The sequence below is a fragment of the Stegostoma tigrinum genome, chromosome 24, assembly GCF_030684315.1.
Source record: "Stegostoma tigrinum isolate sSteTig4 chromosome 24, sSteTig4.hap1, whole genome shotgun sequence".
NCBI classification, from domain to species: Eukaryota; Metazoa; Chordata; class Chondrichthyes; order Orectolobiformes; family Stegostomatidae; genus Stegostoma; species Stegostoma tigrinum.
This window is the reverse complement of record NC_081377.1, coordinates 33,918,768-33,943,858: the sequence shown is the minus strand read 5'-3', so window position 1 is coordinate 33,943,858 and position 25,091 is coordinate 33,918,768. Positions and strand designations below refer to the sequence as shown.

The 25,091-nt window shown below is 49.2% G+C and overlaps 1 protein-coding gene across 1 annotated transcript in view; it reads right to left on the bottom strand.

Annotated features, from left to right (window-relative positions):
* The window catches only part of LOC125464837 (F-box only protein 39-like), an 84,020-nt gene extending 63,852 nt beyond the window's left edge, over positions 1-20,168 (bottom strand). Inside the window, exons 1-2 of the mRNA XM_059654345.1 lie at positions 20,081-20,168; positions 19,805-19,998 (exon numbers count right to left, since the gene is read on the bottom strand). The gene's annotated coding sequence lies outside the window, so the exon portion shown is untranslated. The remainder of the gene's footprint in view (positions 1-19,804; positions 19,999-20,080) is intronic.
* Positions 20,169-25,091: the final 4,923 nt, after the last annotated feature.

Sequence of the window (25,091 nt, the reverse complement as noted above, 5' to 3'; positions counted from 1 at the left end):
CAGAAGTTCAAACCAAGGGCTGTGGGCCTACACCTAAGCAGGAGACTTTGAACAGGCCTGGGCCATCTGGCTACCAAGAGCCATTTCTCAATTTTTTTCCACACCAGCAGACCCAACTGTAGAACAAGCTCCTTCCACCATAATGCTGGAGATCAGTCTGCATTTAGACAAAGTGGGAGGGAGAGGGAGAAAAGGAAGGTGCTGAGGAAGCATAGGTGTCATAGGTGACATGTCATTATAAATTTCTTGGACTTTTGTAAATATCTGTGTACTCACTCTCTTCAGATATCTACTCCAGTGCCTGTGTAGCTGTTAGACCCAATCACATTGCAGCCATGTGAAACTTGAGCCACAACCTCACATGTCCCATGAATTATGTTTGAATAGCCTCTAGTTTTGGACTCGTCTACCATGGGATAAAGACCTTGTCTCTTAAACCTGTCTATCTGAGCAAAGGATGTAACTATGTGCTTGAAGAAGTACTACATGGCATGGCTGACAGCTAAAATTGGCTCTGAAGGAAATGGTAAAGCATCAATTAAGAGCTGTTAAAGAACTTTAGCACATTGATGACAGGTGACTAGAGGTTTCAATGCTCTTAGTGTAATATATTCTTGGACGATGTAGCTTGGACCTTCAACCTTGTAAAGTTGTGGAAAAATGTTTTCTGAGTTTGGAGACTTGGGCTGAGTGTTGACCGAATCATCTTCTGCAATAGTTACAAACAAAAGAGTTTCCATCTTTCACCATCCTCAGATAAGAGACACTTCATTTCCCAATCTCAGAATTTGGAGGCTTTCATTCAATGTCCCATGCTTTCAAACTTTTGTACATTTTCAGGCTGCTACCACCCTTAAGCTGCTTTGGGACATTTTCCCCTACACATTTGTCAATGTTTCTACTGACTGGTAAGAGAAAGGTTTTTAATCATAACATTGTTTGGGAATTTAAATTCTAAAGTAAAGGGTTTTTTTCAGTTTTATTTCTGTGAACTTTTTTTAGAGGGTCAGAAACTCTTTTGGAACAGTGAATTAAAGATAATCTTTCCAAATAAACATGAATTCTGCACTGTCAGCTGGTGTGAGTGTAGGAGTTTTTTTAAAGGGTATTTTTTAAAATCTGAAGCCTAGTTTTTTTTCTTTTTGTTTAGCAATGAACAAACATTGCACTTGAGGGTGGGAACTTTAGCTTTATTGCAGCCTTAATTCAGTGTTGACACACACAGAAAAGTTGTAGGTAGTTAGTTAGAGGGTGATTTAATCTATCTTTCAAATACCTGAGTCAATTGATTTCAGGAAATATAAAAAGAAACTTCCCAAGGTGCTGCAGATAGGTTGGTGGAATTTGTCCCTGTTAACAACCTTCTTTCTGCATACAGGGAGGTCCCAGAGAACTGGAAAATTGCCAGTGTGACACCCTTGTTTAAAAAGGGAGGAAGGTAAGAGACTGAAAATTATAGGCCCACTAGCTTAAACTCAGTCATGGATAAGATTTTAGAGTCTGTTGTGAAGGATGAGATTTTTGAATACTTGTACATGGTAAAATAGGGCAAAGTCAGCACGGGGAGGTCAGCCCTGACAAATCGGTTAGAATTTTTTGCGGAAGTAACGAGCAGATTAGGCCAAGGAGAGTCAATGAATATTATCTACCTGAACTTCAAGAAGGCCTTTGACAAGGTGTCGCACAGGAGGCTGCTAAGTGAGATAAGGGCCCATGGTGTTTGAGGCAAGGTGCTAGCATGGATAGAAGATTGTCTTTCTGGCAGAAAGTAGAGAGTGGGGTTAAAAGGGTCTTTCTCAGGATGGCAGCTGGTGACAAGTGGTGTTCTGCAAAGATCAGTGCTTGGACCACAACTTATCACTTTGTACATTAATGATCCAAATGAAGGAACAGTGGGCATTCTGGCTAAGTTTGCAGATGGTACAAAGATAGGTGGAGGGACAGGTAGTATTGAGGAGGTAGGGAGGCTGCAGAAGGATTTGGACAGGTTAGGAGAGTGGGCAAAGAAGTGGCAAATGGACTACAACGTGGGAAAGCATGAGATCATGCACTTTGATAAGAGGAATAGAAGCATGGGCTATTTTCTAAGTGGAGAGAAAATTCAGAAGTCTGAAGTGCAAAAAGACTTGGGAGCTCTAGTCCAGGATTCTCTCAAGGTAAACTGGCAGGTTGAGCCAGTAATCAGGAAAGCAAATGCAATGTTGGCATTTGTTTTGAGAAGACTTGAATATAAAAGCAGGGATGTACTACTGAGACTTTAAAAGGCTCTGGTCAGGCCACATTTGGAGTATTGTGTGCAATTTTGGGCCCCATATCTCAGGGAGGATGTACTGGCCCTGGAATGGGCCCAGAGGAAGCTCACAAGAATGGTCCCAGGAATGAAAAGCTTAACACATGAGGAACGTTTGAGGACTCTGGGACTATGCTCATTGGAGTTTAGAAGGATGAGGGGGGATCTAATTGAAACTTACAGAATACTGAATGGCCTGGACAGAGTGGATGCTGGGAAGATACTTCCATTGGTAGGACAGTCTAGGACCCGAGGCATGTCCTTAGAGTAAAAGGAAGACCTTTTAGAACGGAGATAAGGAGAAACCTCTTCAGCCAGAGAGTGGTGAATCTGTGGAATTCACTGCCACAGAAGGCTGTGGAGGCCGGGTCATTGAGTACATTTAAGACTGAGATAGATAGGCTCTAGATTATCAAGGGGATCAAGGGTTACAGGGAGAAAGCGGGAGAATGGGGTTGAGGAACTTATCAGCCACAATTGAACAGTGGAGCAGACTCGATGGGTCAAATGGCTTAACTTCTGCTCCTATGTCTTATGGTCTTATGGGTCATTGGTGTCATCATTGCTGTTCCTGGAATGGGGCTCCTTGAGGACTGGAACACCTTAACAGAAACCTTAGCAAAGCCCTGAAGCCTTGCTTGAGACTCTAATTTCAACAGAAGATGAACTTTTATGTAAGTAATTTCTTATTATCCTCCGTGTAACTCAAAATGGCATTGGATTGTGGTGACAAAACACTTTTCACTTTATCTTCAAGATACACGTGACAATAATTTATTCATTCGTTCATTCACCACACAGACTGCAGCAGATCAGGAAGAAGGTACCAACTTTGTCTAAAGGACAAGTGGAAATGTAGCAACATTGGTCCAGCTGGCAAGTCCAAAACTCCAAGAATGCTAAAAAAAAACCCTGGTTAAGTGAGCAATAGCTAACTGCACATTTCAGCTTCATAAGAGAATTACAGAATCCCCTACAGCATGAAAGCAGGCCATTAGGCCCATCGAATCACACTGACCCTCTGAAGAGCATTGCACTCAGACCCAACCTATCACTGTAACCCTGCATTTCTCGTAGCTAATCTACCTAGCCTGCTCATCCCTGGACACTAGGGGGACCTTAACAAGGCCATTCCACCCTAATCTGAACAGACAGCAATGTGGTCGACCAAACAGGAGAGAGAGTGGAAGGGGAATCTTGAACATGGGGCCTTCAAGATAAGGGGCTGAGGACTGAGGAAATGAGAAGCAATTTCTCAGCTCTAGCATTGCAAATCTTTAGAACTCCCTACCCCAGAGGGCTGTGGACATCCCATTGCTGAATATATTTAAGACTGGGATAGACATTATTTTTTCCTCAGAGATTCAGGGATAGGAGCAAAAGGTGTGAAAGAGCAAACAGCAGGCTCAAAGCATTATATTATCTCTTTCAATTCTTGTTCTTTTTCTCGTTGATTCTTCAGTCAAAATACTGTGTGCATATCTGGGGCGTAAGATTGTTTTATAGGAATTACAATGTAGCATGTGTCACTATTGTGATAAGTTAATGCATTTTGTTCATGACAACAGTGACCACTGTTGAAAAACACTTGACTGGATGAATACTGCATCAAGACGTCCAGAGGTTAAGGACATCTTATAAATATTCTTTCCTTCATGTACTCTTCCTCCTGCATTGAAAGAAAGTCTGATTGGATTGCTGATTTTGGGATGGCACAGTGGCTCAGTGTTTCGCACCGTTGTTACACAGTGCCAAGGATCCAGGTTCGCTTCCAGCTTGGGTGTCTGTCAGAGTGGACTTTGCACATTCCCCCTGTGTCTGCGTGGGTTTCCCCCGGGCACTCCCAATTCGCCCCACAGTCCAAAGATGTGCAGGCTAGATGGGTTGGCGATGCTAATTTGCCCATAGTCTCCAGAAATGTCCAGATTTGGTGAATTAGCCATGGGAATTTCAGGATCACAGGGATTGGGTGGAGGTAGGTTTGAGTGGGATAGTCCTCAGAGGATCAGTGTGGCAGGGAGGCACAGTGGCTCAGTGGCTAGCACTGCTGTCTCATAGAGCCGGGGACCCAGGTTTGACTCCACCCTTGGGCGAGCATCTGTGTGGAGTTTGCACATTCTCCCCCTGTCTGTGTGGGTTTTCTCTGGGTGCTCCAGTTTCTTCCCACAGTCCAAAGATATGCAGGCTAGGTGGATTGGCCATGCTAAATTGCCCATAGTGTTCAGGGTTGTGTAGATTAGGTGGGATATAGGGGGAATGGGTCTCAGAAGAACGTTCTGTGGGTCAGTGTGGACTTGTTGGGCCAAAGGGCCTGTTTCCACACTTATAGGGATTCTATGACTTGGAAGAATGTTTGAATGGTTACAAAGAACTAGTTTTTTTTTGCAAAAATCTGGCTAGAAGTGAATCTGTTAGACCATAAGTGACTCATTTGGGGCGCAGTGTGGAACAAGGCCAAGTCGCACAAAGGAAAGCAAAACACAAGTACTGTTTTATTAATGTACTGACAGATCACATTTCCTATTTGGCAAAGTTTGTTTCCCTATGAAGATGCATGCCTATGGCTGTGTGGAATGATTTTTAGTATTGCAGCAAAATTGCAGCTCAAAATTGTTACCATACATCACTTCTCTTTGGAGCTACACCATCACATTGATAGGAAAAAAATTACTGGAACCACAAGTTATGTGTTGTAAAGATTGGCCCCATGTCATGTCCTTGTTAGTCTTTATTTTTCAGAGCTTTTTTGCCTATTGTATAACTACACTTGAAAGGAGCACCCTAACTGAAAACAACACAATCTTGTTGCATAACACTGCCATGAAATGTTACAATATCCCAGATTTGGTTAATCGCATCAGCAAACACGAACGGACGGTTTCTCCTCAATGACTGTGGCTCTCTATTCACTTGCTGCAATGAAAGGAAGCAAAAGTGATTGTTTCTCCCTTCTTTCCGTTTGCTGAATTTGTGTGTTGTGATGTTTCATAACCTGCTTTTCTTCAAATTTCAGCTATTTTCAGAGGATCAGAGGGAAGGCAGCAAAACTGATGAAATACTTGTTTGCAAAGACAAATAACAGATCATTGCTGAGCTTTGAGTGACATTTCACCCTCTTTGTATCTACTGATTATAATTATATATATTTTTCATTTCATTCTTTTCTTCCAAAGCCCCACTATTAGTAGACTTCAAGAAATAATACCATTAAACATTGAAGTTGCTAGGAAGTGCAAAAGCTCATTACTTTCAGGCTGCCTAGCTGTTTCTGGTATGGAATAATATTCCAAAGAAAACAAAGAGAAAAAAAAGAAAAAGAAGTGGAAACAGAAGTAGGGCAATCAATTCCTACTCCATCATTCAATAAAATCAAGGCTGATCTGATTATGGCCTCAACCTCACTCTCCTGCCCACTCCCCATCGAGAATCTGTCTCAGGTTTGAAAACATTTCATGTCCCAACCTTCACTGTTCTCCGTAGAAGAGACTCCAAACGCAAACTTTAGTGATTCTAATATGCGGGCCAGTTGGACCCCAGAGAATAGGAGTTCCCTGATTGGGGCTGTTAACCTGGTTTAATCAGAGAGCCCTGGCTGACAGATATAGGAGTGTCAGAGATAATAAAATGTGAGGCTGGATGAACACAGCAGGCCAAGCAGCATCTCAGGAGCACAAAAGCTGACGTTTCGGGCCTAGACCCTTCATCAGAGAGGGGGATGGGGGGAGGGAACTGGAATAAATAGGGAGAGAGGGGGAGGCGGACCGAAGATGGAGAGTAAAGAAGATAGGTGGAGAGAGTGTAGGTGGGGAGGTAGGGAGGGGATAGGTCAGTCCAGGGAAGACGGACAGGTCAAGGAGGTGGGATGAGGTTAGTAGGTAGCGGGGGGTGCGGCTTGGGGTGGGAGGAAGGGATGGGTGAGAGGAAGAACCGGTTAGGGAGGCAGAGACAGGTTGGACTGGTTTTGGGATGCAGTGGGTGGGGGGGAAGAGCTGGGCTGGTTGTGTGGTGCAGTGGGGAGAGGGGACGAACTGGGCTGGTTGAGGGATGCAGTAGGGGAAGGGGAGATTTTGAAACTGGTGAAGTCCACATTGGTACAGTATGGCTGCAGGGTTCCCAGGCGGAATATGAGTTGCTGTTCCTGCAACCTTCGGGTGGCATCATTGTGGCAGTGCAGGAGGCCCATGATGGACATGTCATCAAGAGAATGGGAGGGGGAGTGGAAATGGTTTGCGACTGGGAGGTGCAGTTGTTTTTTGCGAACTGAGCGGAGGTGTTCTGCAAAGCGGTCCCCAAGCCTCCGCTTGGTTTCCCCAATGTAGAGGAAGCCGCACCGGGTACAGTGGATGCAGTATACCACATTGGCAGATGTGCAGGTGAACCTCTGCTTGATGTGGAATGTCATCTTGGGGCCTGATATGGGGGTGAGGGAGGAGGTGTGGGGACAAGTGTAGCATTTCCTGCGGTTGCAGGGGAAGGTGCCGGGTGTGGTGGGGTTGGAGGGCAGTGTGGAGCGAACAAGGGAGTCACGGAGAGAGTGGTCTCTCCGGAAAGCAGACAGGGGAGGGGATGGAAAAATGTCTTGGGTGGTGGGGTCGGATTGTAAATGGCGGAAGTATCGGAGGATAATGCGTTGTATCCGGAGGTTGGTAGGGTGGTGTGTGAGAACGAGGGGGATCCTCTTGGGGCGGTTGTGGCAGGGGCGGGGTGTGAGGGATGTGTTGCGGGAAATGCGGGAGACGCGGTCAAGGGCGTTCTCGATCACCGTGGGGGGAAAGTTGCGGTCCTTAAAGAACTTGGACATCTGGGATGTGCGGGAGTGGAATGTCTTGTCGTGGGAGCAGATGCGGCGGAGGCGGAGGAATTGGGAATAGGGGATGGAATTTTTGCAGGAGGGTGGGTGGGAGGAGGTGTATTCTAGGTAGCTGTGGGAGTCGGTGGGCTTGAAATGGACATCAGTTACAAGCTGGTTGCCTGAGATGGAGACTGAGAGGTCCAGGAAGGTGAGGGATGTGCTGGAGATGGCCCAGGTGAACTGAAGGTTGGGGTGGAAGGTGTTGGTGAAGTGGATGAACTGTTCGAGCTCCTCTGGGGAGCAAGAGGCGGCGCCGATACAGTCATCAATGTACCGGAGGAAGAGGTGGGGTTTGGGGCCTGTGTAGGTGCGGAAGAGGGACTGTTCCACGTAACCTACAAAGAGGCAGGCATAGCTGGGGCCCATGCGGGTGCCCATGGCCACCCCCTTAGTCTGTAGGAAGTGGGAGGAGTCAAAAGAGAAATTGTTGAGTGTGAGGACGAGTTCAGCTAGGCGGATGAGAGTGTCGGTGGAGGGGGACTGGTCGGGCCTGCGGGACAGGAAGAAGCGGAGGGCCTTGAGGCCATCTCCATGCGGAATGCAGGTGTACAGGGACTGGACGTCCATGGTGAATATGAGGTGTTGGGGGCCAGGGAATTGGAAGTCCTGGAGAAGGTGGAGGGCGTGGGTGGTGTCACGGACGTAGGTGGGGAGTTCCTGGACCAAAGGGGAGAAAATGGAGTCCAGATAGGTTGAGATGAGTTCGGTGGGGCAGGAGCAGGCTGAGACGATGGGTCGACCAGGGCAGGCAGTTTTGTGGATTTTGGGAAGGAGATAGAAACGGGCCGTGCGGGGTTGGGGAACAATGAGGTTGGAGGCTGTGGGTGGGAGGTCCCCTGAGGTGATGAGGTCGTGAATGGTGTTGGAGATGATGGTTTGGTGCTCGGGTGTGGGGTCATGATCGAGGAGGCGGTAGGAGGTGGTGTCGGAGAGTTGGCGTCTGGCCTCGGCGATGTAGAGGTCAGTGCGCCATACTACCACTGCGCCTCCACCTCCTCCCGCCCACCCTCCTGCAAAAATTCCATCCCCTATTCCCAATTCCTCCGCCTCCGCCACATCTGCTCCCACGACAAGACATTCCACTCCCGCACATCCCAGATGTCCAAGTTCTTTAAGGACCGCAACTTTCCCCCATGGTGATCGAGAACGCCCTTGACCGCGTCTCCCACATTTCCCGCGACACATCCCTCACACCCCGCCCCCGCCACAACCGCCCCAAGAGGATCCCCCTCGTTCTCACACACCACCCTACCAACCTCCGGATACAACGCATTATCCTCCGACACTTGCGCCATTTACAATCCGACCCCACCACCCAAGACATTTTTCCATCCCCTCCCCTGTCTGCTTTCCGGAGAGACCACTCTCTCCGTGACTCCCTTGTTCGCTCCACACTGCCCTCCAACCCCACCACACCCGGCACCTTCCCCTGCAACCGCAGGAAATGCTACACTTGTCCCCACACCTCCTCCCTCACCCCCATATCAGGCCCCAAGATGACATTCCACATCAAGCAGAGGTTCACCTGCACATCTGCCAATGTGGTATACTGCATCCACTGTACCCGGTGCGGCTTCCTCTACATTGGGGAAACCAAGCGGAGGCTTGGGGACCGCTTTGCAGAACACCTCCGCTCAGTTCGCAAAAAACAACTGCACCTCCCAGTCGCAAACCATTTCCACTCCCCCTCCCATTCTCTTGATGACATGTCCATCATGGGCCTCCTGCACTGCCACAATGATGCCACCCGAAGGTTGCAGGAACAGCAACTCATATTCCGCCTGGGAACCCTGCAGCCATACTGTACCAATGTGGACTTCACCAGTTTCAAAATCTCCCCTTCCCCTACTGCATCCCTCAACCAGCCCAGTTCGTCCCCTCCCCCCACTGCACCACACAACCAGCCCAGCTCTTCCCCCCCACCCACTGCATCCCAAAACCAGTCCAACCTGTCTCTGCCTCCCTAACCGGTTCTTCCTCTCACCCATCCCTTCCTCCCACCCCAAGCCGCACCCCCCGCTACCTACTAACCTCATCCCACCTCCTTGACCTGTCCGTCTTCCCTGGACTGACCTATCCCCTCCCTACCTCCCCACCTACACTCTCTCCACCTATCTTCTTTACTCTCCATCTTCGGTCCGCCTCCCCCTCTCTCCCTATTTATTCCAGTTCCCTCCCCCCATCCCCCTCTCTGATGAAGGGTCTAGGCCCGAAACGTCAGCTTTTGTGCTCCTGAGATGCTGCTTGGCCTGCTGTGTTCATCCAGCCTCACATTTTATTATCTTGGTATCTCCAGCATCTGCAGTTCCCATTATCTCTAGGAGTGTCAGAGGTTCTGTTCATTCTGAGAGCTGGCTCTGAGGGAGCCAGACCAGTGTCAAGTACTGTGCATGTGTACACAAATAGGTTACTAGGTAACAGGACGCTGGCCTCTCTGGAGTTATTTCACAATCAACATTCAAACGAAAAGAATTCGTCCTTAACTTCATCTTCACCTCTTCCTTCTAAACTGTACACCATTGTTCTAGATTCTTCTATAATGGGAATATCGACTCGAACTGTGAATTCCCTGAGAATTTTCCATTCTTCTGAACTCCAATGTGTACAGACCAAATCTATTTAATCTTTCTTCATCAGACAAGCCTTCAACCCAGGAATCAACCTCGTGAACCTTTTTGAACAGTTTCCAACATAAATATATCCCTTCCTGGGTATAGAAGCCTTACAGACCTATACACAGATTCCAGGTGCAATCTTGCCAATGTCCTGTACAATGGTAGCAACGCTTTTAGACTTCATTCTCTTGCAATAAAGGACATTATTTGATTTGCCATCCCCCTTGCTGTACCTGTTGTGCTCACTTTTAAATATCTATTTTCAACCTTACTTTTCATGTTACTTTTCAAATTGCTGCTGGTTGAATCTTGCTTAGCAAATGTGTTTGAAAATGTTAAGTCATGAGCTTTAATTTCTGGATTATTGATTATAATGCTTCAGCAATTTCAGTTAATGTTTCCATTTTATTTGAACTTATGATACATTAAGTCAAAGAATTGATCATAGGCTATTTTCTGAGGCAAATTTAGAAATTTGGGAGGAACAATTATTTTTGTGCCCTCGTTGTGTTTCCGCTGCAGAGAAGTAGTTAATCTCTTATATCTGATGACCTCTAAAAGTGTTAAGTAAAAGTATTTGAATTTGTTTAACAGCACAACGTATCATTATCTTGCTTTACAAATTGTTTTTAGAATGCTGTAATTGCTAAGAAATTAATAGCGGATATGGAAAACAAACATTCTGCACAGGGCCAAAAGCTAATTTTGTTAAGGTATTGGTGCCATGGAGAAAGAAAGTATAAAAAACAAGAGTTTGCATAATATTCAGTACAGTTACATTTTCAGGATGTGAGTTTGCTCGCTGAGCTGGAAGGCTCGTTTTCAGACGTTTCGTCACCATTCTAGGTAACATCATCAGTGAGCCTCTGATGAAGCGCTGGTGTTATGTCCCGCTTTCTATTTATCTGGTTAGGTTTCCTTGGGTTGGTGATGTCATTTCCTGCTTGGTGATGTCATTTCCTGTTCTTTTTCTCAGGGGGTGGCAGATTGGCTCCAAATCCATGCGCTTGTTGATGGAGTTCCGGTTGGAATGCCATGCTTCTAGGAATTCTCGTGCGTGTCTCTGTTTGGCTTGTCCTAGGATGGATGTGTTGTCCCAGTCAAAATGGTGTCCTTCCTCATCTGTATGTAAGGATACGAGTGATAGTGGGTCATGTCGTTTTGTGGCTAGTTGAGCTTCGCTCACTGATGATGTTACCTAGAATGGTGACGGATTGTCTGGGAACAAACCTTCCAGCTCAGTGAACCAGCTTACATCCGGAACAAAATAAAGACCCAATCTTTTATGGACCGAGAAGAGGAGAGCGTGACTGTGTTGGAGGAGGAAGGAAGACGTCAAGTTGGCTGTGCACCCTTGCAACCGGTGGATCTTAATGCTGGCTTCAGCCGAATGCTGGTTCAGGGGAGCAGCCAACCTGCAACGATGGCTGTGGCGAGTGCTCGTGCCCCGGGTCAGGGGTTCCGAAATACCATCCGCGTTTCCGTGAAGAAGGTGGATGAAGGTGCACCTCTGGACCGCACCTTCTTCGTGAAGGGGGTCCTGTTGGACTGTTGTGGGTTCGCTGCTGCAGACATTTACTGCCTGCAGGATTTCCCCGGAGGAGGTTTTTATGATGTAACCTTCAGGAGTGTCAAGCTTTGCGAGCGCTTCCTGGAGGTCTTCAAGGACAAAGGATGTGAGCGACGCCTCTCTGTATTGACCGCTGTCCCGCTGTTCGTGATGCCAGCACAGAGGAGCCGTATGGTGACTGCACACATGTACAATCGCATGTGCCAGCAGATGATGTCCTGACCTTCCTCGGAAGGTACATGAAGGTGGAAGGGGACCTAACCAACATCATGGACCCCTTCAGGATCTGGACCATTAAGAGGCAGGTCAGGGTGACGCTGAGGATGGGCGTGGACGGGAACATCGTACACCCACCGTCCAGATTCGCGATCAGCGGGAGCAAGGGCTACCTGACCTACGCAGGGCAACCTAAAGTCTGCCATGCCTGTGGTAGGTCAGGTCACAAGGCGGCCGACTGCAAAGCCACCATCTGCAGGGAGGAGGGACACCTTGCAAAGGATTGCCCAAAATAAAAAAGCTGCAACCTTTGCGGGGAAGCGGGCCACCTCTATAGGGCATGGCCGCAGCGGGGAACCACCTGCGCCCAGGTCGCCGGCAGGGGCAATGCAGGGCAAGCCCCCCCGGAAGAGATGAAGGCACCAGGGCCCTGCAAGGGCCCCCCTAATGTGCAGGAGGGCCAGGTCGTCTAGGAGGGCCCAACCCTGCAGGATGGACCCGAGGCCAGCAAAGCGCCCCTGCAGGCTCCACTCCCCCTCGACAACCTGGAGTCGATGGAGGAGGCAACAGGTGACCCAGGGGAGTGGATGACAGTCCGGAAAGCAAGGAGGAAGGCGCGCCGGTGGGCCCAGGCACCGCAACCATCAGGCGAAGAAGAGGCAGCTACAGGGGGGCTATAAGAGCTCCTCTGACGAGGGGGATTCGGAGGAGGACGCCCAAAGCAGAAGCTAAAGATCTCAAGGGAGAAGGAAAGCAGCACCCTGCTTCCAGGTGATGGGAGGCGTCCTGAGGCTCCCTCCGACACCCAGCCACGCGCCACTGGGGGCCTTGAGGGCCCCCGGAACCTTCAGGCGGGAAGGAGGAAACAGCACATCCCCAGCCTGACCCAGAGCCGGACTCTCCTGCCTCCGTATCCCCGACGGGGGGGGAATGCCACCCGGAAGGTAGCATGGACGGTTTCCTGAGCCCGGAGAGCGTCCAGCAGTTAGCCCGGTCAATGGGCATGAAGGGACAGATGGAGGGGTTGGACCTTGGACTTGGGGAGGGTACTGCGGTCACTGCCCACAATGGGGGTACGGGTTGCGAGCATTAATGTGCGCAGCGTCAAGTCCACCGCAAGATGTGTGTCCATGTTGGCCTGCCTGACCACCGTCAAGGCAGACCTCCGGTTTCTGCAGGAGTGCGGGATACCGCACCTCAGCAGGTACAGAAAATGGTCGGGCGCTTGGACCTGTGGGCCTTCGATCTGGTCGGGGGTAACGACTGTCGCTCCTCGGGCCTGGCTATTCTGCTGCGGGGGCGCAACTTCACCATCTCTCAAGTTCAGGAGGTGGTGTGGGGGGGGGGCGCCTCCTAGTGGCTGATGTCACCTACAGGAACGCTCCCCTGAGACTGATCAACATGTACGCCCCAGCGGTACGGAATGAGCGGTTGGCCATCCTGCAGCGGCTTCCACCCCTGCTGGCTATGTCCAGGCCAGTCATCCTAGGCGGAGACTTCAACTGCATCATCGATGCAGATGGAAGATCCACGTGGGGACAGTGGGTGGGGGGATTCAACTGGATGTCACGTCCAGATTCCTGATGGGCACGGTGAAGGACGCCAAGCTGCTCGACGACTTCAGCACCCCTGCAGACGCAGCGCAGCGGAGATACACCTGGTCACGGCCAGACGGGTCTATCCGCTCAAGGATAGACTTCCTGTTTGTATCACGGGCGTTCACAGTCAGGTCCACTGGCGTCGAGCCGGTGTTCTTCTCTGACCATTGCCTCCTGCTGGCCGACTGTCACTTACAGGACGACCAGCCGGCCGGCAATGAGACATGGAAGCTCAACACGACTCTTTTGACCCCAGAGAACGTCAAGGAGCTTAAGAGGGAGTACGCTGGTTGGAGAACCGTGAAACCCCTCTTTGAGTCCACGGGCGACTGGTGGGAGACAGTGAAGGAGAACTTCAAGAGGTTCTTTGTCCTCAAGAGTGTTCGGAAGGCGAGAGAGAGGCAGGGAAAGCTGTCGCGACTCCAGAAAAGGGTGCAGAACCTGCTCCTTCTGCAGTTGACAGAGGTCGATGTCACGGAGGACCTCCGCGAGGTGAGGGGCCAGAAAGCCTCGCTCTTCACCGTGGAGGCTTCCAGGATAATCTTCCGGTCCAGGGTCCGCTCCGTGGAGCAGAACGAGACGTGCTCGCATTTCTTCTTTCAGAAGGTGCACAAAGAGAGCTCTGTGCTTAGCTGGCTGAAGGAGGACGACGGCTCGGTGACGGCGTCTCGGCCCGACATTTTGAGGATCAGCAGTTCCTTCTATGCCGGACTGTAAGACGCGAAGCCTACGGACAGCACAGCCTCCGAGTCATTCCTGTCGTCTATCACGGAGGTCTTGGACAACGGCATGAGGGAGGGGCTGGACTAGCCGATATCCCTGGACGAACTGACCAGAGCCCTCAAGTACTTGGAGAGGAATAAGACTCCCGGAAGTGACGGCTTACCGGTCAAGCTGTATTCCGCTCTGTGGGACCTGGTCAGCCAGGACCTGCTGGAGGTGTACGATAGTGTTCTTCGGGCAGGGGAAATGTGCAAGTCCATGAGGAAGGGCATCATCACCCTCATTTACAAGAGGAAGGGGAACAGGGAAGAAATTAAGAATTGGCGTCCCATTTCACTATTCAACGTGGACTACAAAATCCTGGCCAAGGTCATAGCCAACCGGGTCAGGTCTGTCCTGGAGTCGGTGATTCACCCTGACCAAACCTGTGCTGTGCCGGGCAGGAAGATCGCTGAGAGCCTCGCGCTCATCAGGGATACGATCACCTACGTACAGGACAGGCGGGTGGACACCTGCCTCGTCAGCCTGGACCAGGAGAAGGCCTTCGACAGGGCCTCTCATGCTTACATGAGGGACGTCCTCTCCAAATTGGGGTTCGGGGAGGGCATCCGCAATTGGATCCGGCTGCTCTACGCCAACATCGTTAGCGCAGTCTCGATCAACGGGTGGGAATCGGACAGTTTTCCTGTCAGATCTGCAGTCAGGCAGGGCCGCCCGTTCTCTCCTGCCTTGTTCGTGTGCTGTGTGGAGCCCTTCACCGCATCCATCAGGAAGGACGTGAGCCTGAAGGGCGTGACCATCCCAGGCAGTGGAGGCCTTCAGGTCAAGACCTCCCTGTACATGGATGATGTCGCCGTCTTCTGCACCGATCGTCGGTCGGTGAGTAGGCTGTCGGACATCTGCGGCCAGTTTGAACTGGCCTCGGGTGCCAAAGTCAATAGGAGTAAGAGCGAGGCCATGTTCTTCGGGAACTGGGACGACCACTCCTTCATCCCCTTCACCGTCAGGACAGATTACCTGAAGGTGCTGGGTGTTTGGTTCGTTGGAGCTGGGGCATGCACTAAGACTTGGGAGGAGCGTATCACCAAACTGAAGCAGAAGCTGGGCAGGTGGACGCTCCGGTCCCTCTCCATCGCGGGTAAGAACCTGGTTGTCAGGTGTGAGGGGCTTTCGGTACTGTTGTAAGTGGCGCAGGCCTGGCCTATTCCCTGGACCTGCGCCGCTGCGGTCACCCAGGCCATCTTCCACTTCATTTGGGGGTCGAGGATGGACCGGGCCCGCAGGGACAACATGTACAAAGACCTGGAAAATGGGGGAAAGGACGTACCGAACGCCACCCTCGCCCTGATGGCTACCTTTATGTGTGGCTGCATCAAGCTGTGCGTAGATCCTCAGTACGCAAACACCAAGTGTCACTACTTACTGAGGCTCTACCTGTCCCTGGCGTTGCGAAGGACGGGCCTGGCCTCGTTGCCGCGGAACACTCCGAGTAGTTGGACCATCCCGTACCACCTGTCCTTCGTGGAGAAATTTTTGAAAGGAAACACCTTTGACCACAAGGCCGTCAGGCAGTGGTCAGCACGTAGTATCCTCGAGACCCTTCGGGAAAAGGAGAGGGTGGATCCCGTCGTGTGGTTCCCCACGCAGACTGCCAAAGTCGTTTGGCAGAATGCCTCATCGCCAGAACTTTCAAACAAGCACAAGGACATTGCTTGGCTGGCAGTGAGAGGGGATCTGCCAGTGAGATCCTTTATGCATGCCCGAAATCTCTGCACCACCGCACGCTGCCCTCGAGGTGGCTGCGGGGGGGGGGGGGAACGAGACTGTCGATCACCTCCTTCTGGAGTGTGCCTATGCGCAGGAAGTCTGGAGGGGGATGCAGTGGTATTTGTCGAGGTTTGTCCCAAGCAGCTCCGTGATATGGGACTCCGTGCTCTACGAGCTGTTTCCCGGGACGCACACTGAGACCAACATCAACTGCGCCTGGAGGACCATCAATGTGGTGAAAGACGCTCTTTGGTCTGCCCGCAACTTGCTGGTCTGCCAGCTGAAAGAACTGACCCCGACCAAGTGTTGCAGACTGGCGCACTCCAAGGTCCAGGACTACGTGCTGAGGGACGCGCTAAAGCTTGGGGCAGCCGCCGCCAAGGCGCGGTGGGGAAAGACCACGGTATGAAACCCCTCGTCCAGAATAGAAAAACGGGCCCTATCTGGTAACTGGGCCCAGCTGGCACCTTCCCCAACTGGTCAGGGGCCAAGGGGGACTGTGCAGGGTGACGACTGCCGGGGTATTTTCTTTGCTTTGTTTCTTTTTCTTCTTTGTTTTGTTTTTGCCTTTAGTTGGTGTACGTACCCCCTAGGTAACCCGGAGCAGCTTGCATGGCTGGGTAGGTGTATAAATATGTTTTTTTTGTACATTCTATGAATAAAGTATATTTTTTCAAATTAAGAAAAGGTGACGAAATGTTTGAAAACGAACCTTCCAGCTCAGCGAGCAAACTCACATCCAGAAACTCAACCTGAGCTACAAATCTTCTCAAAACTCACTACATTTTCAGGTTGACGATGTGTCATTTGAACCGAGAAAAGTTATAAAAAGATTTTGATCAAGGAGTATAGGAGACAAAGACAAATAAGGTCTTCCAGTGCCAAAAGGAATGGAGATAATCAACAAAAGTAGTAAAAGGTGTGCCTGGAGCAAGTAAAGACAAGGTGCGGTTATTTTCAACTTTCCAACCTGTGCTCTCTGCCATTTCTTTTGTGAAAACGTTAATGTTACTCATGGGTGAAGGGTGGAAAATAATTGTATTCTACCTGTCACCTATTCCTGAAACAGCTGTTGTGAAACATGCTTTAACCTCTAAGAAGTTAAGGGCAACAACAGAAAACATATTGCATTCTAGATGCTGATAATCCTAATTTGAGTATCACAAAAAATAGACTCATATTTCTTAAGTGTTTTGTTTTGCATGCATGCTGTAATCGCTAAGAATCTAACAGTGGTTATGGAAATGATAATGTAAAGGGGAATGATACTTATACTGAGTGAGCACTTGATGATAGGTTGGCAGATGGACAGACTGTATGTGAACAATGCATACTGCAAAAGGCAGCATCTCTTTCTCCCTTCTCTGCAGTGAGCTAATCAAATGCTGAAAAATAGCTAGCCAACCTCTCTCACCATTGCTTCTATCTAGTGATGGGAAAACTGAACAGCTAACATGTCAACCGAACTGCGTCTTCAGCAAAAAAACTGAAAGAACAGGAAATAAAATCAAAGATCTTGGAAAAGCCAAAGATAAAAGTTCCCATTATCTCTCATAAAATCCTGTTGATTCATGTTATGAGCTGTGTTTCCCTAGTTGTCTCTGTTAGTTTGCCTGCATCTGTATGTATGGGTGTACAATGGTTAGGGATGTAAATAAAAATTTAACTGAGCGGAGTTATGAGTTGACAATTCATATTTCCTTTCACTGTGATTACAATCAATTTCTTTGCAACACATTAGTTGTTCCTTGTTCAGTACAGAAATCTGGTCAGTATTTTCTGTTACCTTGAGTCCATTAGAGAGGTATATTGGGGACTTTAAGTATTTCGATTAAATCTTTAACTTTGTGATAACCCCAGGTAATAGTGGGATCAATTTTCAACAAGTTAAGACAGTGTATACGCATTCTTTCTGTCTATAAAGAACAGGGGTCTGTGTATTAATGTAAGCAACATCAAAATATGCAAGGCAGCTATGTTGCCATGATCAGAGACAATGGGGAACTGCAGATGCTGGAGAATCCGAGATAACAAAGTATGGAGCTGGATGTGTTCATTCAGCTCCACACTTTGTTATCACAGCCAATCTTAAATTGGCTGTAGGCGTAATTTAAGGCTGTTTAGAAAGTGTTATTCAACCATGAAATCACGTGCGCTGCTGGCCACTGTTTTTGCAAGCATTATCTGTTTGGGTCCAGTCACTACCCTCCCTATTGCAAACAAACAAAGAGGCATGCTGTTTCTGGTCTTTGGCATATATATGCTACATATCCAGCATTACACCCACTCTGAAATTCGTAGATGTATTCAGTCGTGTGTGTGATTGAGCACAATGCAGTTTGAGTGACAAAGCTACTCATGTGGCTACTACATTATAGCAGAATGAAACAGCTGGTTTCACCTGTTGATCAAATTTTGAGATACTTTACCTTTACAGAGTAATTTGAGGTAGACTGGGCATTTTATAAAACCAAGGCAGTGGCCTTAAGCCAATCATGAGTTTAATGGTCTGCGGATGGGTTAAATTGTCCAATTGCCCCTCAGCGGGGTAGGCTGGAGTCAATCAGATTGGCCAGCAGTGCCACTGGCTCCACAAACTCAGTAGTGGGCACTACCAGTACTGCAGGCAGGCAATAGAAAAGACAAAACAGAATGGACTGTGGTGGTAGGCAAACGAGGAATTTGGGGATTTTGGAGAGTCTTAGGGAAAGGGAATGCAAGGGGTGAACAGGAATTAGTTTTTCAGAGTAGGCACATCAGAAGGAAGAGGGGCAGTATCTTTAGGGGAGGCGGGGGGTTACTCCCAACATGCAAAGTCCACTTCCTCAAGTCTGTATCAACCCCTTTCTTCCTGCCAACTTATACCTCTTTCAAAATAACTAGGAAACTGACTTCAGGAGCAGCTCATGCCAACTATATTGTGGCATGTCTTGCGAGGGTCAGTTAGGCTTTCTAGAAGTTCAATTGACTTTGAATCACTTACAAGCTGCCAGTTTTCACAACCCCCATCCCCTATGTAATTGGGTCAGTTCATGGGGTGGGAGAGCAGGGGGTGGTCCAGACAATTGGGCTATTTGAGGTGTTACTTCCCCCACCTCATCTACAACACACCCAGGGTATATTCCAGCCCAAGATGCAGCTGACTCTGAGTGGGGACAGTATAGTCTAAGAGAGAAACCTTCACTGTTTCGATCGAACCCTCAATGCCCAAACCTCACGCTGGCCAAAATCCAAAGCCCTGCAAATCTGAGGGTTTATGTTTAATATTTGTTCGTGGAATGTGAGTGTCACTGGCCAAGATTATTGCCCATCCCTAGTTGTCCTTGTGCAGGTGGTGGTGATCTTGAACCACTGCAGTCCACCCAGAATGCCATTAGGGACGGAATTCCAGGATTTTGACCCAGCGACACTGAAGGAATATATTTCCAAATCAAGACGGTGAGTGGTTTGAAGTGGAACTTGGAGGTGGTGGTATTCCCATGTATCTGCTGCCCTTGTCCTTCTAGCTGGAAGTGGTTGTAGGTTTGGAAGGTGCTGTCTGAGGATCTTTGGTGAATTTCTGCAGTGCATCCTACAGATGGTTACATCCATGGAGCTGGATCAATGCAGGGGTCAGCTCAAGGCAGCACCTTTAAACCCGCTCTCCCACACACAGATTAAAACCCAGCCCTTGCATTCATCACAGTCTGATTCAGGGGATCTACGTTGAAACAGCCAAAACATATCTGAAATACTGATTAAAACTAGTTTGAAAATTATCATGATACAATCCAAAAAGAAAATATTGGAACATTACTGGTAATTGTAGAATATTTAACAACAATGACAGGCATTTATATAGCACCTTTAATGTAGTAGTTCTCGAGAGGTATCATCCCCAGCTATATAAGGGGCTATTTGGATAAGTGACAAAAGGTAGGCTTTTAGGGGGTAGAGAGGGGGAAGTGGGGGGGAGAGAGAGAGACCAAAGAAAGACAAAGAGGTTGATGGTTAGGGTCAACTTGAGAGTTTATGATCCAGAGACTGAAAGTGCAGTTGCCAAAAATAGGGGGATGAAAATTGATGAATACAAACAATGCACTGTTATTTTTAACTCAAAATATAAATATCAAATAAACACTGGGAGTACAGGGAGTCTGGCAGCATCTATGAAGAAAAAAACAATCAGTTAACCTTTCAGGTCCAGTCACCCTTCCTCCAACCCTCTGATGAGCTGACATTTTTCTTCACAGGTGCTTCCAGACCTGCTAAGCAATCCCAGCAACTTCTGTTCCTGATTTATGGCCTCAGTCTTCACTCGGAGTACAGTCACAGGAAGAAACTAACACTATGTGATTAACGGCGATTATGACTGTCAATCCCAGATGCTATGGAGAAAACAGTTAAGATATTTTAAGTTCACATTTCGAAAATCTCAATCGGAAGTTTTAAAAGGCGTAACAAACTTACTAGTCACTGACTGCATTTCCTTGGACGCACAAAGTTAATACGTGAGCAAAACAGCCGTGGCCTGACCAGTCAGGAAAAAGGAACTAATAGTCTTCCTGCAGGAAATCAACCACCTGATATCAGTGTTGTGACTGTGAACAGCTGACACAAACCCTATTTTGAAAAAGGAACAGATTAGAATCTTGACGATTACAAGCCAATCCGTTAAGCATTAGTAGCACGAACAAAAAAAAAAGCTGGAAAACTTCAGTTTCGAACAGCCCCTGTGGAAAGAGAAACAGAGTTAATGTTTCGAGTCCAATGTAATTTCTTGAACTGAAGAAGAGATCCTGAAAAAGACTCAGATAACAAGGTGCGCAGCTGGAGGAACACAGCAGGCCAAGCAGCATCAGAGGAGCAGGAAAGCTGATGTTTCCGGCCAAGACCCTTCTCCAGAAATGGGGGAGGGGAAGAGGGCTCTGAAATAAATAGGGAGAGAGGGGGTGCAGGTAGAAGATGGATAGAGGAGAAGATAGGTGGAGAGGAGACTGACAGGTCAAAGAGGCGGGGATGGAGCCAGTAAAGGCGAATGTACGTGGGGAGGTAGGGAGGGGATAGGTCAGTCCAGGGAGGACGGAAAGGTCAAGGGGGCGGGATGAGGTTAGTGGGTAGGAGTTTGGGGAAGGGGCTTGAGGTGGGAGGAGGGGATAGGTGGGAGGAAGGACAGGCTAGGGAGGTGGAGACAAGCTGAGCTGGTTTTGGGATGCGGTTGAGGGAGGGGGAGATTTTGAAGCTCGTGAAGTCAACATTGATACCATTGGGCTGCAGGGTTCCCAAGCAGAATGCGAGGTGCTGTTCCTGCAACCTTCGGGTGGCATCGTTATGGCACTGCAGGAGGTCCAGGGTGGACATGTCGTCTGAGGTATGGGAGGGGGGGTTGAAATGGTTCGCGACTGGGAGGTACAGTTGTTTAGTGCAAACTGAGCGTGGGTGTTCTGCAAAGCAGTCCCCAAACCTCCGCTTGGTTTCCCCGATGTAGAGGAGGCCACACCGGGTACAATGGATACAGTATACCACATTGGCAGATGTGCAGGTAAACATCTGCTCAATGTGGAAAGTCATACTTGGGGCCTCAGATGGGGGTGAGAGAGGAGGTGTGGGGGCAGGTGTAGCAGTAGCTGCAGTTGCAGGGAAAAGTACGGAGTCTGGTGGGGCTGGAGGGGAGTATGGAGCTGACAAGGGGGTCACGGAGAGAGTGGTCCCTCTGGAAAGCAGATAAGGGTGGGGAGAGAAAAAAATGTCTTTACTGGTGGAGTCGGATTACAGATGGCGGAAGTGTCGGAGGATGATGCGTTGGATCCGAAGGGTGGTGGGATGGTACATGAGGATAAGAGGGATTCTGTTTTGGTTGTTATTGCAGGGAGGGGGTGTGAAGGCTGAGTTGCAGGAAATGCGGGAGACACAGTCGAGGGCGTTTTTGACCACTGTGGAGGGGAAGTTGCAGTCTTTGAAAAATTAGGACATCTGAGATTTACGGGAGTGGAATGCCTCATCCTGGGAGCAGATGTGGTGGAGGCAAAGGAATTGGGAATAGGGGATGGCATTTTTGCAGGAGGGTGGGTGGGAGGTGTGCTGTAGGTAGCTGTGGGAGTCAGTGGGCTTGAAATGGATGTTGGTTTCCAGGTGGTTGCCAGAGATGGAAACAGAGAGGTCGAGGAAGGAGAGAGAGGTATCAGAGATGGTCCAGGTGAACTTAAGGTTGGGGTGGAAGGTGTTGGTGAAATGGATGAACTGTTCGAGCTCCTAGTGGGAGCACGAGGCGGCGCCGATACAGTCATCAATGTAATGGAGGAAGAGATGGGGGATAGGGCCAGCGTAGCTACGGAAGAGGGACTGTTCCACATAACCTACAAAGAGGCAGGCATAGCTTGGACCCATGCGGGTACCCATGGCCACCTCCTTTGTCTGTAGGGAGTGGGAGAAATTGAAAGAGAAGTTGTTGAGGTGAGGACGAATTCGGCTAAGCAAAAAAGTATATCAGTGGAGGGGGACTGTTCGGGCCTGCAGGAGACCCTTTAGGCCATCTGCATGAGGAATGCAGGTGTATAGGGACTGGATGTCCATGGTAAAAATGAGGTGTTGGGGACCGGGGAATTGGAAGTTTTAGAGGAGGTGGAGGGCGTGGGTGCTGTCACCGACGTAGGTGGGGAGTTCTTGGAACAAGGGGGAGAAAATGGAGTCGAAATAGGTGGAGATAAGGGCGGTGGGGCAGGAGCAGTCGGAGACAATGGGTCCACCAGGGTAGTCTGGTTTGTGGATTTTGGGAAGGAGATAGAAGCGGGCAGTGCGGGGTTGATCCTTCAAAAATGTTACTCCCTATGACTCCTGAAACACACACTTGCAGCAATGCGCCGGCATCTCCTGGCACCATAATAAAGCCTATCCCAGCTCAGAGCCTCCCTCTCCCAGAACTGCAAAGGACCTCTCCTGTTTTTTATTCATCGTAGGATCCACAACCTGAACGCACAATTCTACTCAGCTTTATTGGACACGAAAAACCGTAAGCGCACTAAACTTACTGGTGCGTGCCACCCAACACAGGCTTCCTCCACCTCCCAAATCCACAACCCTACCCAGGACCTTCCCCACAAGTGCCCGCTGCCATTGGCCTCTGGCCGCTTTCGGAGCACCCATGGATGACCTCACATCTGCCGCCACCAGGTACATCACTTCAAGGACAGCGGACGCCGTCAACACCGCTGCTGATGCCACCGTGTCCATTTCCAAGGCCAACACCACAGACACTGAGGACGCACCTGCCAACACCGCTGCTGCCACCGCCTACCCCACTCCGCCCAACGCCAACGCATCTCTGCCCACAGCCGACATCACATGGCCTACCAGTGACGCCGACGTCACTCCACCCACCGCCTCCACAGCCAGCAGCCCCAGAGGAGACAGCAGCACCCAGCCTTGGTGGATCTTCACCATCCCTCCCAGACGACCCCTTTACTGAAGACGAACAGTCAGTCCTCAGTAAAGGGCTAACCTTTATCTCCCTCCACCCACACATCAACAAATACCCATCATGCTTAGACGTTGAACAGTTTTTCCGCCACCTCCACTTCCGCGATTACTTCTTTAACCATGAGCCCAAAAGATCACAAGGATATCTTTGAAGGTTGTTGATGTCTTCCTGGCGAATATCATGTCAACAAAGATGGAATTGTGAGACGGACCCAGTATTGGCCGAGGGGAGATGCTGCTGCAGATGCAAGCTCAGGCTGTACAGTTGGAAATAAAGGATGTAATTGGTGACGCTGAATTGTTCAGAGCTGCTGTCCTCGATCCCACCAAATTGTACCTGGTCAGGTCAAGGGGGCGGGATGAGGTAAGTGGGTAGGAGATGGGGGTGGGGCTTGAGGTGGGAGGAATGGTTAGGAAGGAGGGGACGAGCTGGGCTGAAATTGAGATGCAGTCAGGGGAGGGGAGATTTTGAAACTTGTGAAGTCCACATGGGAACCCTGCAGCCCAAGAGTATCAAAGCGAAATATCAAGGCTGCAGGAACAGCACTCAGGTGGCATAATTGTGGCAGTGCAGGAGGCCCAGGATGGACGTGTCGTCCAAGGAGTGGGAGGGGGAATTGAAATGCTTGGCTAACCAGATCATAAAACCACATTGCCTTTGAGCATCTGCCTACGGAACTGGATCAAAAAAGCGAACCATTTCAACTACCCCTCTCATTCCTTGGATGGCATGTCCATCCTGGGCCTCCTGCAGTGCCACAACGATGCCACCCAAAGGCTGCAGGAACAGCAACTTATATTTCGCTTGGGAACCCTGCAATGTGGACTTCACAAGTTTCAAAATCTCCCCTCCCACAACCACATCCTAAAACCAGCCCAGCTCGTCCCTGGTTCTCTAACCATTCCTCCCACCTCAAGCCCCACCTCCATCTCCTACCCACAAACCTCATCGTGCCTCTTTGACCTGTCCGGCCTGCCCCAAACCGACATATCCCCTCCCTACCTCCCCACCTACACTCACTGTTACTGGCTCTAACCGCGCCTCCTTGACCTGTCTGTCTCCTCTCCACCTATCTTCTCCTTTATCCATCTTCTAACCGCCTCCCATTTCCCCCTATTTATTTCAGAGCATTTATTTTCCCCTTTTCTGAAGAAGGGTCTCGACCTGAAACGTTAGCTGTCCTGCTCCTTGGCCTGCTGTGTTCATCTAGCACTACATCTTGTTATCGAAGTACTTTTGCAGCTTTGATTGAATTTGACAATGACAAACGTAACATGTAATCGAATTTCCGCAATGCAGCTTCTAAACATGAGGCTGGTGGCTAGCTCGCTGAGCTGGCTGGTTATTGCACAGACATTTTGTCACCCCATGTTAGGTAACATCGTCAGTGCAGCCTCTGATGAAGTGATGTTTTTCTACTCTGCTTGGTATTTATATGATCCAGCCTGTTAACTTTGTGTCATTTCTGGTTCTGTTCTGCATGGGTTTGTATATGGGGTGTAATTCCATATGTTTGTTGATTGCATTACGGGTTGAAAACCAGGCCTTTAGGAATTTCTCTGTGTGTCTGTGATTGACTTGAGCTAAGATGGTCACATTGTCCCAGTTAAATTGATGACCTTCATTGTCCAAATGCATGGAGATGAAGGAAAGTTCATTGTGTCATTTTGCTGCTAGCTGGCGTTCATGTATGCTGATGGATAGTTTCCTTCTGGTCTGGCTAATGTGACGTTTGTTGCAGTAATTGCAAGGTATTTTGTAAATTATGTTGGCCCTGCATGTCATGGGTTTGGGGTCTTCAGTTTGTGTAGTGTTTTTTTTAAATTCATTCATGGGATGAGGGCTTCTCTGATGAGACAGCATTTATAGTCAACCATGCTGCTATGGGTCTGGAGTCACATGTAGGCAGACCAGGTAAGGATGGCAGTTTCCTTCCCTAAAGGGGAATTAGTGAACCAGATGGGTTTTTACAACAATCAGCAATGGATTCATGGTCATCATTAG